This window comes from Bombina bombina, chromosome 3 (genome assembly GCF_027579735.1).
Source record: "Bombina bombina isolate aBomBom1 chromosome 3, aBomBom1.pri, whole genome shotgun sequence".
NCBI lineage: Eukaryota > Metazoa > Chordata > Amphibia > Anura > Bombinatoridae > Bombina > Bombina bombina.
Genome location: NC_069501.1, coordinates 412113390 through 412134508, shown reverse-complemented (window position 1 = coordinate 412134508; position 21119 = coordinate 412113390). Strand labels below are relative to the sequence as shown.

At 38.5% G+C, this 21119-nt stretch overlaps 1 protein-coding gene across 2 annotated transcripts in view; it reads right to left on the bottom strand.

Moving 5' to 3' along the window:
• The window catches only part of RAB7B (RAB7B, member RAS oncogene family), a 168010-nt gene that overhangs the window by 70293 nt on the left and 76598 nt on the right, over positions 1–21119 (bottom strand). Inside the window, exon 1 of one of the 2 annotated variants that reach the window (XM_053706603.1) lies at positions 7008–7530. The exons of the other annotated variant lie outside the window; for it this stretch is intronic. The gene's annotated coding sequence lies outside the window, so the exon portion shown is untranslated. Of the gene's footprint in view, positions 1–7007; positions 7531–21119 lie in introns of those variants that run through there. 2 annotated transcript variants of the gene reach the window in all.

Sequence of the window (21119 nt, the reverse complement as noted above, 5' to 3'; positions counted from 1 at the left end):
CTCCAGAGCCTACCTATATATGCTTGTCAACAAACAATACTAGGAGAAGGAAGTACTATGTATAATAGAAGTAAATTAAAAAGTGTCTTAAACTTTCATGCTGTATCTGAATCATATCCCATTATGTACAATGCCACAGTGCCACTAAATCAGTCAGACAGAACATTCTCTGAATGAAAGTAACAACAGCCATCTGCCTCCCTTACAAAATGACAAATCTGACCTAAGGCAACATTGTAAGAAGTTCCCAAAAGAACAAAGCTCAAAAATGCTAAAAGTTAAAAAACAAACACAAAATTAGTACTGTACAGTGATTCTGTTCATTGTTATTATTTAATGATTACTTCGGCATTACCCGGTCACTGCCATGTTTTTTTCCCAATCGTATGACCACTCACAATGCAAGGACACTCACCCTTATGCAAGACAGAGTACTCCTAGTTACACCCTTCAGGCACTCTCCCATGTTTTCACACTCACACACAGATGCTCTTCCCAGCTTTTTGCATAAAAATGCTCTGCTACTCTTACCCACAAACCCTCACCATTCTCCCACAATTAAACGTACACACATACATACATACATATACACACACACACACACACACACACATACTGTACACACACATACATACATACATATACACACACACACATACTGTACACACACATACATACATATACACACACACATACTGTACACACACATACATACATATACACACACACACACACATACATACATACACACATACAGTACACAAACACACATATATACACACACATATACACACACACATACTGTACACACACATACATACATATACACACACACACATACTGTACACACACATACATACATATACTGTACACACACATACATACATATACACACACACATACTGTACACACACATACATACATATACACACACACACACATACTGTACACACACATACATACATATACACACACACACACACACATACTGTACACACACATACATACATATACACACACACACACACACATACTGTACACACACATACATACATACATATACACACACACACACATATACTGTACACACACATACATACATATACACACACATACTGTACACACACATACATACATATACACACACACATACTGTACACACACATACATACATATACACACACACACACATACTGTACACACACATACATACATACATATACACACACACACACATACTGTACACACACATACATACATACATATACACACACACACACACACACACATACTGTACACACACATACATACATACATATACACACACACACACACATACTGTACACACACATACATACATACATATACACACACACATACTGTACACACACATACATACACATATACACACACACACACACACATACTGTACACACACATACATACATACATATACACACACACACACATACTGTACACATACATACATATACACACACACACATACTGTACACACACATACATACATACATACATACATACATATACACACACACACATACTGTACACACACATACATACATACATATACACACACACACACACACATACTGTACACACACATACATACATACATATACACACACACACACACATACTGTACACACACATACATACATACATATACACACACACACACACATACATACATACATATACACACACACACACACACATACTGTACACACACATACATACATACATATACACACACACACATACTGTACACACACATACATACATACATACATACATATACACACACACACACACACATACTGTACACACACATACATACATATATACACACACACACACACATACTGTACACACACATATACACACATGCACACACAGATACACACACACACATACATATGCACACACACATGCACACATAGATACTCACATACTGTACACACACACATATACACACATACATACATACATACATACACACACATAAATACACACATGCACACACACACACATAGATATGCACACATACACACATACATGCACACATACTGTACACACACACATACATATACACACATGCACACACACATATATATATATACATACATACACATACCTACATACACACACATGCATACATACATACACACATACAGTACACAAACACACATATATACACACACATATGCACATACACATACTGTACACACACATACATATACACACATAAATACACACATACTGTACACACACATACATATACACACATTGCACACACATACACACATACATACATACACACACATACATACACACATACATACATATACACATACATACGCACACATGTACACACATATACACACATGTACACACATACATACACATACACACACATTTATACACACATGTACACACACATACATACATACATACACACATGCACATGTATACACAATACCACACATGTACACACATACATACACATACACACACATGTGGCACACATACCATACACATACACGCACATATACATACACATACACACACAGACACACACACACATGTACACACATACATACACACATGTACACACAAACACACACATGTACACACATACATACACAAACAACCACACACACACACACACACACATACAAACACACACACACATACACACATACATACACATGCACATGTAAACACATACACACACATGTGCACACACATACATACATACACACATATCTACACACACATGTACATACATACATACACATACACACACATGTACACATATAGACACACATACACACAAACATGTACAGACATACATACACATACACGCACATGTAGACACATACACATATGTACACACACACACATACATACATACACGCACATGTACACACATACACACAAATGTACACATACATACACATGTACACACATACATGTACATACACATACACACATATGTAAACACATACACACATGTACACACATACATACACATACACGCACATGTACACACATGTACAGACATACACACACATGTACACACATACACACACATGTACACACATACATACACATGTACACACATACATACACACAAACATGTACATACATACACACATATACCCATACACACATACATACACATACACACACACATGTACACACATACATACACACACACACACACATGTACACACATACATACACACATGTACACCCATACACACACATGTACACACATACATACACACATACACACAAACATGTACATACACATACACACATGTATACACATACACACATGTACACATACATACATATACACACACATGTACATACATCACTCCCCCAGCCCTTCTGTACAAACATGCAGGTGCTTTACCCACCATTCCCCACAACCATGTCTATGTGATTCATTAGTCTCTAAACCCAAAAATTGTTTTTGGTTTTGCCATTAAATGAATCACTTGTGCAGGACTCTGCCAGCCATGGGTTATTTTTGTGAGGTGTGTGGGGTATTTTTATTTTCCCTTTTTTCTACCAACCACAATTTCTAGCCACCAAACCCAATTTTTTGTTTCATGATTCAGATAGAGCATAGAATAAAAATAAATTAAAAAAACCCCCAATGAAAAGGACTTGATTTTTTTGCCATAATTTCCTGCAGTTTAAAGGGACACTAAATCCAATTTTTTTCTTTCATGATTCAGACAGAGCATGTAATTTTAAGCAACTTTCTAATTTACACCTATTATCAATTTTTCTTCTTTCTCTTGCTATCTTTCTCCTAGATTACGAGTTTTGCGCTATACTGGATGCGTAAGAACGCAAAAAAATTAGCGGTATCGCACTTTCCATATCGCTTCCATTATGAGTTACTGAAAAACCTCTTTGTTGCTGTGCGTTATGGTGCGTTAAGTTCCATACTGCACAAAATCCAAGGCCTGATAGGGCTATTAAATTAGGTGCAATTTTTATTATTTTGGATAATTTATTTTTGTATTTTTTGTAATCTTTTTTTGTAATGTTAGATTTTTTTTTATTTTTTCGCAGTATTAGGTTTATTTAAATTTGTAATTTAGGTTTTTTATTTTTTCGCAGTATTAGGTTTATTTAAATTTGTAATTTAGGTTTTTTATTTTTTCGTAGTGCTAGGTTTTTTAATCATGTAATTTAGGATTTTTAATTGGTAGTTTATTTTATTTTATTAGAATAGTTATATTAGGTTAATTTATAGTTTAATCTTAGTTTTTTTTATTTCACAGGTAAGTTTTTATTTATTTTAGGATAGCTATATTGTAACTTTTAATTTAAAGTTAGGAGGGTGTTAGGTTTAGGGGTTAATAGTTTAATTTAGTGTTTTGCGATGTGAGGGGGCTGGCAGTTTAGGGGTTAATAGCTTTAGTTTATTAATTTTCGATGTGGGGGGCAGGCAGTTTAGGGGTTAATACTTTATTATAGTCTTGGCGATGTGGGGGCCAGCGGTTTAAGGGTTACTAGATTTATTTAGTGTTGGCGATGTGGGGGGTCCGCGGTTTAGGGGTTAATAGGTTTATTTTAGTATTTGCGATGTGGGAGGGTAGCGGTTTGGGGGTTAATAGGTAGTTTATGGGTGTTAGTGTACTTTGTAACATTTTAGTTATGAGTTTTGTGAAACATTTTTGTTTCGCAAAATCCATAACTACTAGTCTCAGATCGCGAAATGGCTCACAGCGGTATAGACTGTAATGCAAGCATTTTAGCCGGACCGCACAACCTGTAATACGGCGCTATGGAAAAACTCAAACGAAATTTTTTGAGTGCATAATGGAGGGTTGCGCTAAGGCTAAAATGCTTGCAGTATAGCGATTCCGCCGCGACTTGTAATATGCGTTACCTGCCATTCCACGCGCAATGGCTAATTTTTCAGCGGTATAGCCATACCACACCGTAACGCAAAACTTGTAATCTAGCCGTATATATTTGAGAAAGATGGAATCTAAGCATAGGAGCTGGCCCATTTTTGATTCAGCACCTGGGTTCTGCTTTCTGATTGGTGGCTAAATGTAACCACCAATCAGCAAGCGCTATCCAGGGTACTGAACCAAAAATGGGCCTTTAACCACTGCCAAAATTTGACCAAAAACCTCTCACAAAAGCAGATGGAACGGTACAGAGATGGGGCACAGCTGTGTTAAAAAATGTTCAAAAAAAATATTAAAAACATTGTGGTGTTTAGATTGATACCTTTTTACGTCTAAGAGATAAAAAAAGTAATTTACATGTATAAAAGTGTTACACTTTCTGGATGCCATTTGCATATGGGTATGATGGGTGTACTGTGCTCATTTTTTTTTTTACTTTTAATATTTTTAAAGTATTTTTAAAAGTTTTTTCAATTATTGAGAAAACACAGTTTTCTGATTTGGTGAGAGTTACACCTGAAATCAAGAACAGCGAAGGAAATTATTTAATCCAAACACTCTTACCTCCGGTGTTCTGAGCTCTGAACCCAGAAATGTGTCATTATGAAGTATCACCCAGCTTGGAGTGCTGATATCGCAAGTTAATCAGGCCAGGCATAAAATAGAGACCTCAGTCTATGAGTAAGCACCACTAGGGGGCATGAAATGCGTCAGACACTTCCTCTCCTAGACGATACCCTGTCTGCATGTTGCTGTTTTTAACTTTTAATGAATACATTTGGGATTTTAACTACAGCACACCTATTTGTGCCGTTCTTTATTCTCTATTTTGTGCCTGGGAAGTTAAGTTTGCAAGTGATATCACCTTCCATAACAGGAGTTTTTTTTACAATTCCATAAGTAAATCATGATAAGGTTTAAAATATTGGCAGAAGTTCCAAACCTCATTGTAGATAGCGAGGCATGTCTTTGCTGGCACATAAAAATGTTTTTTATTAAAAAAAAAATCTTTAAAAAAATATATTTAAAATCATCTACTGTGACAGATTTAATATGTTAAAAAACATAAAAAAAATATGTTAAGAACCTCGCCAACAAACAAGATGGAACAGTAAATAGATAAATACAGATCGCGAGAACACCATGGCTAATAGAAATCACTTTCTTAAAGGACAAAATTACTTTAAATTACAATCACAAAAATGCAAGTATGAAATAAACAGCAACATTTTAAGAACAGGGTCGCAAAATGCCATTTCTAGATATTGCAGTCGTGATTTTGGTTTTCTCATATTTTCTAGAGAACTCATTAGCTGTACGAGATATCACATATTAAATATATAAATAAATGTATATATATATATATATTTATTTACACACACACATATACATTTGTATTCCACCCAATACCAAAGGATTATACAATAGAATGAAATATAGATTTAAAGGGATATAAAAGTGCAAAAAGAAAATGCTCTTATTTTATTATTGCAATTTTTCTTGCATATAATTGTGTGTGTAACCCCTGCAAAGAGGTAAAACACATTGGGACAGATTAAGGGGAGCGTTAACTATGCTAGAAGTAAGCTTTTTGCGCACCTTGGGTTGCGCTCGTATTACAAGTTGAAAGAAAATTGTTTTCACTGGCGCGTTAACCCGAATTTACAATATCACAATGGAGCAAATGATGTGGGGGGAAAAACCCACTCGCACGCAAACCCGATCGCATCTTCTCAAGGACGGTAAACCGACATAAAAATATGAATATTTCACATTCCAGTGTTCTTCATATAGCAGAATATGTTCTATTTATTCATAAATACATATTTCTGATGGTATCTTGGTACAATATATATCTATACCTATCTATATCTATATGTGTATATATATATATATATATACATGATTATATATAGGGATAAATATCTATACTCTATCTATGTATATATCAATCAGTCTATCCTCTGTCTGTCTACCTCTAGCATATACTTTTCTGTATGTCTGTCTAACACAAACACTCATACACAGCAGATTGATACTCACAGTTATGTTAAGAGATGCTCCGGTACAGTAAGTGGCTTCCTTTACGCAGCAGAGAAACTAGGGATCCTCATACACATTTTCCTCTCTTAGGAGAGAGACTATAAGAGCCTTTCTTCCAGCACTGCTGATCTATCCTCTCTCTTGCTGTATCTACCTTATTTATTCAGTTCTATCCATTCAGTCATTGTTACACTGTTTCATTTTCCCTTTCAGAGTTTGTGGCTCCCTTTGCTATAATCACTCCCTCTCTCTGTATGTACTCCACTCCCTAATAATAATTTCTTTAGCAAGGTTTCCCTGCGCTTCAATGCCTCTCCTTCTCTCAGTCTGTATTTCCCCTCCTTGTTTTCTCTAGCAGTATCTGCCCCACATCCGTATGCTCTGTTCTCTCTCTCTCTATAGTCCACCCTCGCCTAGTTAGGAGGGTTTCTTCAACTGACACCTCATATGCATTTTACCAGCGTGCAGTTGCCTACTGTGCATCTGACAAGACAAGAGGGGGAGTGACATAGCATCTATGATCGTGTGTTGTCATCTCAGTTTTATCATGTGATCACTGACAACACAGCAACATTAACTTCTTCCTATCCCAGTGTCATCTTGCTCAACTCAACAAGTTACTGTCTGGCTATTATGCAGTTCTTACTCAATTACAGTCTAGAGCAGGGTTGGCAAACCTGCTTAAGACAATATTTCTAAACTGAAAATAGTAATATATTAAAAAAGTGATAAGAAACCGCGCCCCCCAAAAAGTTTACAATTTACTTCTATTATAAAAATTGCTTTTTTTTTTTTTTTTAAATACCTGGACAGGTATTATTCCCATGTCTAAAGTGCTGTATGTAAGCAAACACTGCTGTCATCGAGTGCACTTGTGAATGTATATAAAACTGCTGCCATGTATTACTCCACAAACATGCACGCTCCTAAACCAACCTACCTGCATTTCAAAAAAGGTATCAAGTAAATTTGATTATAAAAATAAATCAGTGTTTGTTTTTATTTGACACCCCATCTGATACACAAAAGAAAAAAAAATCTGTCTCATGTCCCTTTAAATGCCCATGTCACCTATTTCCTCATTTAAAGAAACGTTAAAGTTAGCCGTTCTTATAAATCCATACTAAATCAATAATTAAAGCCCAATTGCTGGTATATATCATAGACGTATAGGAAAAATAATTGATTAGGTGCTACAACTGTAGCCACTAAAATCCAAACATAATGGACATAATGGTAGCCCAGTAACAGAGTGCCAGCAATTTGTTATGAACACCATCTTGGTTCACTATCCCTGGTATAGACGATTCAGAGCTCCCAAATCCCAATGACGTCTTTTCAGTTTAAACTGAGAAACAGCTATGTATAATGTTCAGTTCCAATTTATTAAAGAAACAGTATATGCAATTGGCATAAAAACCAGGGCCCATTCTGTAGTTATATTAAAAAAAGCTTAATATTTATTTTGTATGTGGACATAAAAGGCATTTTTGGAATTCCCAGCATTATATTTCCAAATTATTGTTATTTAAAGTGAATGTAAATTTTGATGCTAAAGTGCCCGGTTTATAAAAATTTAATTAAAATCCGGGGCTCTTTAATTCATCACAATTTACATTTCACTCCTGTTGTGAAAAAAATACTTACCTTTTAATCTTGACAGCCGCTCCAGCTTTCCCCGGTCGTCGCAAGCCATTTCTGATGTCAGAAATGATGGATAGGTCATCCTCCAATCACGGCTCCCCCCCCCCGGGGGAATCAGTGACTGATTCAAAGCCATGATTGGAGGAAGCCGGATTCCTCATTTTAGACCCAGGAAGAGGCTTTGCAACGGTTGGAGGAAGCTGGAGCTGCTGTCAAAATTAAAAGGTAAGTTTTTTTTTCACAACAGGAGTAAAATGTAAATTTTGATGAATTAAAATGCCCCTGTTTTTAATCTGATTTTTAAAAACTGGGCACTTTAGCATCAAAATTTACATTCACTTTAAAGGAGCAAAAGTGCAAAATGTAAATGCTCTGAGTTTTTATTGTTACACTGTTGCTTGCAATATACCTATGTGCTTAACCCCTGTAAGCACATCATGAATGTTAGCTTCAGAGCATGCTTGCATTGTTAAGAGCTAATTGCTGATTGGTTGCTACACACATATTTATCTTGTCATTCTGCTAGATCACAGTAGTGCATTGAGGCTAATGTGTTGAACCCCTAGCAATAATGCGGCTTATAGGTAAACTCAGCTCCAAAGCTTGCTTGGAAGAGTACAGATGCCAGTAATTTCTCAGCCATTCAAGTACACTTTTAGAGATGGCTTAGTGCGATATCAGTGTAGCCACTAATGTGACCCACTCTCTCCAAACACATACATAATATAGGACAGTGGTTGCCAACCGCGGTCCTCAAGGACCCCCAACAGTCCTGGTTTTCATTATAGCTAAACCAGTGCACAGGTGAAGTAATCAGCTGATCTGTAACCAACCTGCTCTCATCCATCAGCTGATTATTTCACCTGTGCACTGGTTCAGCTATAATGAAAACCAGGACTGTTGGGGGTCCTTGAGGACCGTGGTTGGCAACCACTGATATAGGACACTTCTGTGCATGCACAACACAGCGGCACACACTGCTACCAGTGCAAACCTGTGTCTCTTGATTGGCAGGTCTTCTGTTTATCCACAACTACCGCTCTATCTCTTTTCCCCAGCCCTCCAAGGAGATAATGTGTCTGCAACCTATGTTTTGCATCACTAACACTTCTGGCACTAGGTGAGACTGCACCTTATAATCCCTCTCACAAGCACTGTAGGCACTAGGTGAGGCTGCACCTGATCATCTCTCTCACAAACACTGTAGGCACCAGGTGAGGCTGCACCTGATTATCTCTCATACAAGCAATGTAGGCACCAGGTGAGATTGCACCTGATCTTCTCTCTCACAAGCACTGTAGGCACCAGATGAGGCTGCACCTGATCATCTCTCACAAAAATTCAAATCAGCCAATAGGATGAGAGCTGCTTACATCCTATTGGCTGATTTGCTCAAAGTCTAATCAGCCAATAGGATGTAAGCAGCTATCATCCTTTTGGCTGATTTTAATTTTCAGCCAATGGGAATGCAAGGGTACACCCATATACCCCAATGCAGAACATTGTGCGATCTTATCACAGAAAATGCCTCATGTCTGCAGAAAGAACAGAGCAGTCAGTGGCAGTTAAAATAAAATGTGTGCCTGAACTTTTCATTTCTACCTGTAGGTGGCATTGTTCCATTCTTTCTCAATGTAAATACTTACATGGTTCCTCTCTCTACTTCAATTTCTTCCCCCTTCCTGAACTCCAGTGCGGTGCACAATGTAGGGTAACAGCAGATTGCAAAACAGGTAAGTCAGGGCTTAGTAAAGTCTAGGAGCCAACCAAAATACTTAGGAACCAGATTATTTTTTGAACTTTAATAAATGTATGTGTGTGTATATACATAACAAAGGCTGAAACGTTCCTAAATAAGTTAATTGGCTATGCACAGTATTTAGAAAATGGGGTTGTGGACCCTTTCCAGGCCATTGTGAATATCCCATTAACTCAGTTGGGAAAGCTTCAGCCTTTGTCATGTATAACAAAGAAAACAATATTAACATGGGGTGGCTATTAACATAATAAACACAGTTAAATAAAATACAGCAATATTATATGTAGTGTTTCTATCCCAGGCTTCCTCTGATGATTTTTTAAAAATATCTCCTTACTGGAATCAATATTTGTGTGTGTTTATATATATATATATATATATATATATATATACACACACACACACACTTACGTATGTGTGTGTGTGTATATGTATATATATATATATGTGTGTGTATGTATGTATGTAAGTATATATATATATATTTGTACGTGTGTGTAGCTAGAAGGCAGAGCAGTTAACCTAATGGCTGCCAAAGAGGGCTGTAGTGCACTGCATTACATTTGCAATCCTCTCTGGTAGTCAGGGTTTAAAAATAAGTGGAAATTTTTTCTTGCTCCGCTGAGGAGAAACATCTGGCAGAAGAGGGGTAAGGAAGTGACTGTAATGCACAGGAGTTGCTCCTTTCTCCCAGGGTCTTCATGTGCTGACACTGTGGGACCTGGCAATAAAAGAAAAGGCCACAGCACAAAGGGAAGTGATGCGTGAATCTAGCCCCTTGTGCTGTCATGCAAAGCATATAGACCCCAGCAGTACAGCAGAGCAGGTTCACAGACTGACACTGTGGGAACCTACAGCAGCAAGGCTGTATATTGAAGTGAATGTAAATTTTGATGCAAAAGTGCCCGGTTTTTAAAACTTCGATTAAAAACAGGGACACTTTAATTGATCAAAATTTACATTTCACTCCTGTTGTGAAAAAACTTACCTTTTAATCTTCACAGCAGCTCCAGCTTCCTCCACCCGTTTCAAAGCCTCTTCCTGGGTCTAAAATGAGGCATCCGGCTTCCTCCAATCACAGCGTTGAATAAGACACTGATTCCCTCGGGGGGGAAGCTGTGATTGGAGGATGACCTAGCAATCATTTCTGACATAAGAAATGGCTTGTGAGACCGGAGGAAGCTGGAGCTGCTGTGAAGATTAAAAGGTAAGGTTTTTTTTTTACAACAGGAGTGAAATGTAAATTTTGATGAATTAAAGTGCCCCTGTTTTTAATCGAAGTTTTAAAAACCGTGCACTTTAGCATCAAAAATTACATTCACTTTAACCTGTCCATGCTCACTGGGTAAGGGTAACAAACACAGTAACACCGACTCATCAGAGACACTGCAGAAAAATTGTCACTGAAAAAAAGTTCTGGATTGCTGTTATACCAAAGCCAGGGAAATTAATGGAAACACCTAGTGATTACAGACCTATCTCTCTTTTAAATTTAGATATAAAAATATATGGTAAAATTTTGGCCACTAGGATAAATAACTTCTTACCCTATCTAGTTCACCTAAACCAGGTAGGCTTTGTCCCAGGAAGGGAGACGCGTGATAACACTAATAAAGTTTTACAGATCCTAGAATATATAAAGAATAAAGGTATACCGTCTACTCTTCTGGCGATGGATGCTGAAAAAGCTTTTGATAGGCTGAACTGGCAATTCCTGCATCTCACTTTATATCATTTTGGTTTTAGTAAATTATTTGTAGAACGAATCTTTTCTTTATATAACGCCCCTTATGCGACTGTTAAATTTAATAACTCTTTATCGGTACCATTTAAAATAAATAATGGAACACGACAGGGATGCCCTTTATCACCAATATTATTTGTTTTAGCAATAGAAATTATGGCATCCAAAGTAAGACAAAATGAAGAAATACATGGTATTAATGTAGGTAACATTAGCTGTAAAATTTCATTATATGCAGACGATGTTATATTTACACTTTCTGACCCGGTGCAATCTATCCCTGCAGTTTTAAATACACTTAAGGATTATGGTAAATATTCCAACTTTTCTATAAATCAGTCGAAATCCGAATTGCTTAGTTATGGATTAGACAGAAATAGTTTACAATTAATTAGACAAAATGTTAATTTAAAAGAAACTTCAAATACGATAAAATATTTGGGGATTATGATAGCAGTTAGTCATAAAGAACTAGTTATACTAAATTATGATAAACTGTTTAAAGAAACCCAAATAGAAATAAATAGATGGAAAAATAGAAACTTATCATGGCTTGGGAGAATTCAAGCGGTGAAAATGACTATTCTACCAAGACTGCTATACTTATTCCAGACATTACCAATCCCTTTACCAATCTCTTATGTTGATAAATTCCAATCTTTATTAAACAAATATGTATGGTACGGCACGACTGTGAGAGTATCAAGATTAACTATGTATCTCCCTAAGGAAAAGGGAGGGTTAGGGGTACCATGCTTAATAAAATATAGGAGAGCATCCATATTACAGAGGATTATTGACTGGTGTAAGAATATAGAACAGAAAGAATGGGTACAATTGGAACACAATATAATACAAAGTAAACAATTAGGAGGTAAGTGTTGGCTATCAATAAAAGCTTGGCCGAAAGTAATGCAAGAATATCCTATCCTAAAAGAATTATTATGAACATGGAATATTATTCTTAAAATGGAAAAACCAATAACAACTATTCCATCCCTACTTACACCTATTATATTAAATGACTCTTTACCATTCTGTGAATTTATAGGAGATATTAATATAAGAACTCTGGAGGATCTAATCCCAATTTATACACGTATGAATGGTAATATACTAAAATCACAACTAGAATTAATTAATAATGGGGTGCAGATTGTAAGTCCATGGTTGAGCTATTTTCAGCTTAAATCATTTTTAACTACTCACCCAAAGAGAATAGAACTAGTCAGACAAAGGTCCCCTTTTGAAATAATCTGTTCAGGAAACCAATTAGTAAAGGGGACAATATCTTTGGTATATAAATTATTGATTACAGCAACAACTTTAGAATTACCAACATATACCAAAGCTTGGTCACGAGAATTAGCAGTATCACCTACAACAAAAGAATGGGGTGTAATTTTTCAACTTCATGCAAAAACCTCAATATCAGCCAGTATACAGGAGACAAATTATAAATTATTGATGAGGTGGTATTTAACACCGAATAGGATTAAAACAATATTTCCTAACTCTTCAGGACAATGTTGGAGAGAGTGTGGAGAGAAAGGTACACTGATACATATTTTGTGGTCATGCCCAATAATATTTGATTATTGGTCTTTAATAATTAGAGAAATAAATAAATTATTATCAATACAACTTCCATTAGAACCAACAATAGTTCTATTGTACAAGCCTGTTTTAAAATTATCAATAGAATATGATAAAGCATTATATATACTTTTAAATAGTGCAAAGCAGATAATACTGAGATTATGGAAACAGAAAAGAGCCCCAACAATAATAGAATGGCAGTCACAAATACAATATTCTATATCTATGGAGAAACTATATTATCAATCAGTAGATCAGTTGGATCTGTATTACAATATAAAAAATCTTTTACAAATGAAAATATGAGGTATATATTTATGTATTATATTAAAGTAGTTATAAAAATTGTCTGTTGCTGAAGATGTTTTAAATAACAATGCAATATTATATCCATGAGAATAATTTTCCTTTGCTATTTTTTTATGCTTTATTAGGCTTTACATACATTTGGAATCCTTAGCTTGCATTTTAAGGAAAATAATTATGTGGACAGTAAGAGACCCCAGGGAATCCGAAGGGGTCTATTGATGGACTATCATGGACTTTAATTTAATATAGATATGAAAAAAGAACATATAATGACCAAATGCGTTAAATATGATTTATTAATTATGAGGTACTTTTAGAATTGTTCTTTTTGTTAACAATTATTATGTGTAAATGTGGAATAAAGCCTAAATAAAATGTTAAAAAAAAAAAAAAAAAAAAAAAAAGTTCTGCCTCTGGGCCCATATAAAAGGGGTATCTTGCATTCAATCTTCAGAGTGCGGCGGACAATCTCATGAAAAGGACCTCCACGTCACTATTGACCGCCGCCGCCGACCGATCCGGCTCCGCACCTCCAAAAAATGCTCTACGCCTCCACCAAGGAGATAGAAGATGGACCCGCTATGGATGAAGATGGAGATGCCTGGATGAAGATGGATCGCCGGACTTCAGCAATGATGAGTACTGATTTTGGGGTTAGTGCCAGGTTTTTTTTTATTTTGAGGCGTTTTTTTTTTTTTAATAGATTAGAGCTTTTTTAATATTTTATGGGCTTAAAGAGCTGAATTCCCTTCTAGGGCAATGCCCATACAAATGCCCTTTTCAGGGCAATGGGTAGGTTAGTTGTTTTTTAGTTAAGAGTTTTTAACTTTAGGGCAATGCCCTACAAAAGGCCCTTTTAAGGGCTATTGGTAGTTTATTTAGAGATTAGTTGTTTTTTTATTTTGGGGTGGGGTTTTTTAACAGGGTGGTATTAGAATAGGAATAATGTAGTTTGTTTTTTACTGTAATGCTAGCTTTTTTTATTTTGTTTAATTTTAGATTTTTTTTATTTTGTGTAATTTTAGATTTTTATTATTTTTTGTAAAGTTCGGTTTTTTTTTTTTTTTTGTAATGGTAGGTTTTATTATTTTTGGTAATGTAGGTTTTTTTATTTTGGAATTTTTTTATTTTTTTTAAAAAGTATTGTTATTTTTTTTGTAGTTTAAGCTTAAGTTTTATTTATTTTTTCACAGGTAAGTTTTTATTTATTTTAAGGTAGTTAGTATATTATAACTTTAATTTAAAGTTAGTGGGTGTTAGGTTTAGGGGTTAATAGTATAATTTGGGGGAGACGGCGGTTTATGGGTTAATATGTTTATTTAGTATTGGCGATGTGGGGGGACGGCGGTTTAGGGGTTAAAAGGTTTATTTTAGTAGTTGAGATGTGGGGGGGATGGCGGGTTTATAGGATAATAAGTTTATTTAGTGTTGGCAATGTGGGGGAAAGGCAGTTTAGGGGTTATTAGACTAGGGGTTTATGTTAGGTTTTTGTAAAACTTTTTTTTTCTCCATAGACTTCAATGGGGAATGAAATAATGTTGTAGCGATTTCGCAATCACAGGTGTTAGGTTTTTTCCCTACATTTTTTCTCCATTGATCTCTATGGGGGAGTACGTGCACAAGCACGCCAAGTCAGAACTTTGTTTTTTGTGAGGTATGTGGCTTACCGCACCATATCGCACAACAAAATAAAGTTTTATGGTGACTTGTAATGGCGGCGCTATGGAAATAGCGGTACAGCCCCATTTCTCACGGTATGTAAGCAACGGGTTTACCGCACAACTTGTAATCTGACTCTAGGTGAGGTTGCACATGATGATCTCTCTTACAAAAACTGCGGACACTAGGTGAGGCTGCACCTGACCATCTCTCTCACAAGCACTGTAGGCACCACAAGCACTGTAGGTACTAGGTGAAGCTGCACCTAATAATCTCTCTCACAAGCATTGTAGGCACTAGGTGAGGCTGCATATGAACACCTCTTGCAAGCACTGTAGGCACTAGGTAAGGCTGCATATTATCATCTCTTTCACAAGGATTGTAGGCACCAGACGAGGTTGCACATGATCACCTCTCTCACAAGCATCGCAGATACTATTGAAGGCTGCACCTGATCATCTCTCTCACAAGCACTGCAGATACTAGGTGAGGCTGCATATGGTCATCTCTCTCACAATCACTGTAGGCACAAGGGGTGAGGTTGCACATGATTACCTCTCTCACAAGTACTGTAGGCACTAGGTAAGGCTGCACCTGATCATCTCTCCACAAGTACTGTAGGCACTAGGTAAGGCTGCACCTGATCATCTCTCTCACAATCACTGTAGGCACAAGGGGTGAGGTTGCACATGATTACCTCTCTCACAAGTACTGTAGGCACTAGGTAAGGCTGCACCTGATCATCTCTCCACAAGTACTGTAGGCACTAGGTAAGGCTGCACCTGATCATCTCTCTCACAATCACTGTAGGCACAAGGGGTGAGGTTGCACATGATTACCTCTCTCACAAGTACTGTAGGCACTAGGTAAGGCTGTACCTGATCATCTTTCCACAAGTACTGTAGGCACTAGGTAAGGCTGCATCTGATTATTTCTCTCACATGCACTGTGGGCACTAGGTGAGGATACGCCTGATCATCTCTCTCACAAGCACTGTAGGCACTAGGTAAGGATGCACCTGATCATCTCTCTCACAAGCACTGTAAGCACTAAGTGAGGCTGCACCTGACCGCCTCTCTCACAAGCACTGTAGGCACCGAGTGAGGATGCGCCTGGTCATCTCTCACAAGCATTGCAGGTGCACATGATCATCTCTCTCACAAGCACTGTAAGCACTAGGTGAGGCTGCACCTGACCACCTCTCTCACAAGCACTGTAGGCACTAGGTGAGGATGCGCCTGGTCATCTCTCACAAGCATTGCAGGTGCACATGATCATCTCTCTCACAAGCACTCCACTCGTAATCTAGCCCGTAATGTTTTTGTGTCTCATACTACTATAAAGAGCATATCACTTTTGGGGCATGGTTAAATAACAAAAGGAGAAGGAGTGGGCTGTTCTGCCTTAAAATGCACAGGCCTATTTTTGGTCCCAGTCTGTTTGTACTTCCCACACAATGCTCATCCAATAAACATATATTTGTTGCATAATTCAAAAATCAGAATCCTGAAGCAGGGTCATATATATATCATTTAATTGATAGAATTGTGTTCCCTGTGTCTGCCGGAAAAAACAAAACAGTGTGGCACTTCATATAACAGGATACCCCTGGACATATCATTCTATTATTTCAAAGATTAGGTCATATGTATGGTAGGGACGATACATATGCTCTAAAGTCAAATTCTGGCTAAAAAGCACTAAGGCCTTATCTGGAAATCAATCCATTTTTAAATGTGTATTATTATTATTAGTTATAACTAAGTATTTTGTGAGTGCAAAATATCTCTTGCACTGGATTTTCCTTTGCTAAACTGGGCTTGTTTTTTAGGGCCAATGGGGTAACCCAGATTCTCTATGAAGAAACTAGATCAACCATTTGTACTAACAAACCTCACCAGAAAAGAGAACATACAGTACATGTTTCAGACTGGATCATCCTTAAAAAAAAATCCCACATAGTCTCCATGGTTAACATTATATTTATTTAAACATTTGCTACTCTGAGTCTTGTTACTGTCTTTTTATTATTTTCTAACAATACTGAAAGATTTAAAGCAGTTAAACAGGTTTGTTTTTTTACTGTCGCCTTAGGGAGTTACTCCCTTTTTGCCGTTGTGTTTTCCTTCAGCTGCTTGAGAAACGATTGGAAAAGATTACTTAGCAGTTTATAAAATGATTTCTTATATTTAGAGGGAACAGCACAGCTGGCGATGGTTTTGTTGTCACATGGTTGCAGGCATGTGGTATGTACAATGCAACTGTGTAAAAGTAATATAGAGAAGTACAGCGACGGCGTGCAGTAAGCAAGGTGCGCCTTACAGAGCTCTGCGAGTAACAAGCGACAATGATGTATTTTATAACTTACTTTATAATGCAATGCTGCTAAAAGGTGATTAAATTACTTAAAGCGACAGTAAACCCTATTTTTTTTTCTTCCATGATTCAGATAGAGAATACAATTTTAAAAAAGTTTCCAATTTACTTCAATTATCAAATTTGCTTAGTTCTCATGTTATTCTTATTATTTTAGATATTTAGATAGGTAGTGAGCATTGACAGGAATTACATGACAGGAAATAGTGCTGCCATCTAGTGCTCTTGCTAGTGTATAACATTGCTGCAGAACTGCTGCCATATAGTGCTGTAGGCATGTGCACACTCCTGAACTTATCCTCCTGGTTTTCAACAAAGGATAAGAAGAAGAAAAAGAAAATTTGATAGTAGAAGTAAATTGGAAAGTTGTTTCAAATTGTATGTTCTATCTGAATCATGAAAGAAAAATTTGGCTTTTATGTCCCTTTAAAGGGACAATCAAGTCCAAACAAAACCTTTCACGTTTTAAATAGGTCATGTAATTTTAAATAACTTTCCAATTTACTTGTATCCCCAATTTTGCTATGTTCTCTTGGTATTCTTAGTTGAAAGCTAAACCTAGGAAGGCTCATATGATAATTTCTAAGACCTTGAAGGCTGCCACTTATCACATGTTTTTTTTTATTTGCTTTTCACAACAGGGGAGAGCTAGTTTATGTGAGCCATATAGATAACATTATGATCACGCCCGTGGATTGTGGCAGACACTGCACTAATTGGCTAAAATGAAAGTCAATCCTATATAATAAAAAGGCCAAATGTGTTTGTCCGAAGCTGTCATGCGCAGTAGAGACTGCGCACGAGGACAAACACACCTGGCCTTCTAACTGTCTTGATTACTTCCCCTTGGCGTCACGTGTGGTGGAGTGGGCGTGGCCGGCGGGCATGCCGTGGATGGGGCGTGGGCGTGGCCGGGTGGGGCAGAGCGTGACGTGGACGGGGCTGGGCGGGGTCGAGCGTGACACGGGCGGGGCTGGTCGGGGCTAGATGCCGGGTGTGTGGCTGTGTACAGTGAGTGAATCATAAGACAGAGAGCTCTAAAAAGAAGGGGAAGGGGATAGTGAGAGCAGAAGAGGGCGATAAAGAGAGGGGGGAGAGTGAGCAAAAGAGATTGGGGAGAGTGAGCAAAGGAGAGGGGGTAGATAGCACAAAAGAGAGGGGGGAGAGCAATGACGTGCAGTGAGGTCAGAGGCAGGTGAGGCACTGGCTAGGATATGCCTTCATTCTTTAGATATCCTTTGTTGAAGAAATAGCAATGTACATGGGTGAGCCAATCACATGAGGTATCTATTGTGCAGCCACCTATCAGCAGCTACTGAGCATATTTAGATATGATTTTCAACAAAGGATATCAAGAGAATGAAGGATATTAGATATTAGATGTAAATTGGACAGAAGGGGTGGGAGAGACAGGGAGAGAGAGATAGACAGAGGGGGAGAGAGAGACAAAGAGACAGAGGAGAGAGAGAGACAGAGGGGGAGAGAGAGACAAAGAGACAGAGGAGAGAGAGAGACAGAGGGTAGAGAGACAGACAAAGAGACCATGGGGGAGAATGAGACACATAAGGATAGAGACAGAGGGGGTGGGAGAGACAGGGAGAGAGAGATTGATAGAGAGAGAGAGAGAGAGAGAGACAGAAAAAGAGAGAGAGAAGAGAGAGAGACACAGAGGGGGAGAGAGAAAGAGAGACACAGAGGAGAGAGAGACAGATGGGGAGGCAGAAAGGGAGAGACAGAGGGGGAGGGAGAGAGAGACAGAGGAGAGAGAGAGACAGAGGAGAGAGACAGAGGAGAGAGACAGAGGAGAGAGAGAGAGACAGAGGGGAGAGAGAGAGACAGAGGGGAGAGAGAGAGAGAGAGAGAGAGACAGAGGAGAGAGAGAGAGACAGAGGGGAGAGAGAGACAGAGGGGGGAGAGAGAGAGACAGAGAGGAGAGAGAGGGGGAGAGAGAGAGAGAGGGGGAGGGATAGGGATAGAGAGACAGAGGGGAGAGAGAGAGACAGAGGGGGAGAGATAGAGAGAGAAAGACAGAGGGGGAGAGATAGAGAGATAAGGGGGGAGAGAGAGAGAGACAGGGAGAGAGAGAGAGACGGGGGGGAGAGAGAGAGAGAGGGGAGAGAGAGAGAAAGAGAGAGAGAGAGACAGGGGGGAGAGAGACAGAGGGGGATGGAGAAAGGGAGAGACAGAAGGGAGAGAGGAGAGAGAGAGAGAGGAGAGAGATACAGAGGAGAAAGGATAAAGAGACAGAGCGAGAGCACAAAAGAGAGGGGGGGAGAGCACAAAAGAGAGGGGGAGAGCACAAAAGATAGGGGGAGAGTACAAAAGAGAGGGGGGAGAGCACAAAGGAGAGGGGGCGAGCACAAAAGAGAGGGGGAGAGAGCGCAAAAGAGAGGGGGGGAGAGACGCAAAAGAGAGGTGGAGAGAGCGCAAAAGAGAGGGGGAGAGAGACAGCAAAAGAGAGGGAGAGAGACAGCAAAAGAGAGGGAGAGAGAGCAAAAGAGAGGAGAGGGAGAGAGAGAGCAAATTAGAGGAGAGAGAGAGAGCAAACGAGAGGGGGGAAGAGAGAGAGCAAAAAAGAGGGAGAGAGACAGCAAAAGAGGGAGAGAGACAGCAAAAGAGAGGGGGAGAGAGAGAGCAAAAGAGAGGGGAAAAAGAGAGGGGAGAACTAGAGAGCAAAAGAGGGGGGAGAGAGAGAGCAAAAGAGAGGGGGGAGGAGAGAGAGAAAAAGAGAGGTGGAAAAGAGGGGAGAAAGAGAGAGCAAAAGAGGGGGGAGAGAGAGAGCAAAAGAGAGGGGGATAGTGAGCAAAAGAGAGGGGGGAGAGTGCACAAAAGAGAGGGGGAGAGTGCACAAAAGAGAGGGGGGAGAGTGCATAAAAGAGAGGGGAGAGTGCACAAAAGAGAGAGGGGGAGAGAGCACAAAAGAGAGGGGGGAGAGAGCACAAAAGCGAGCGGGAGAGCACAAAAGTGAGGGGGAGAGAGCACAAAAGAGAGGGGGGAGAGAGCACAAAAGAGAGGGGGGAGA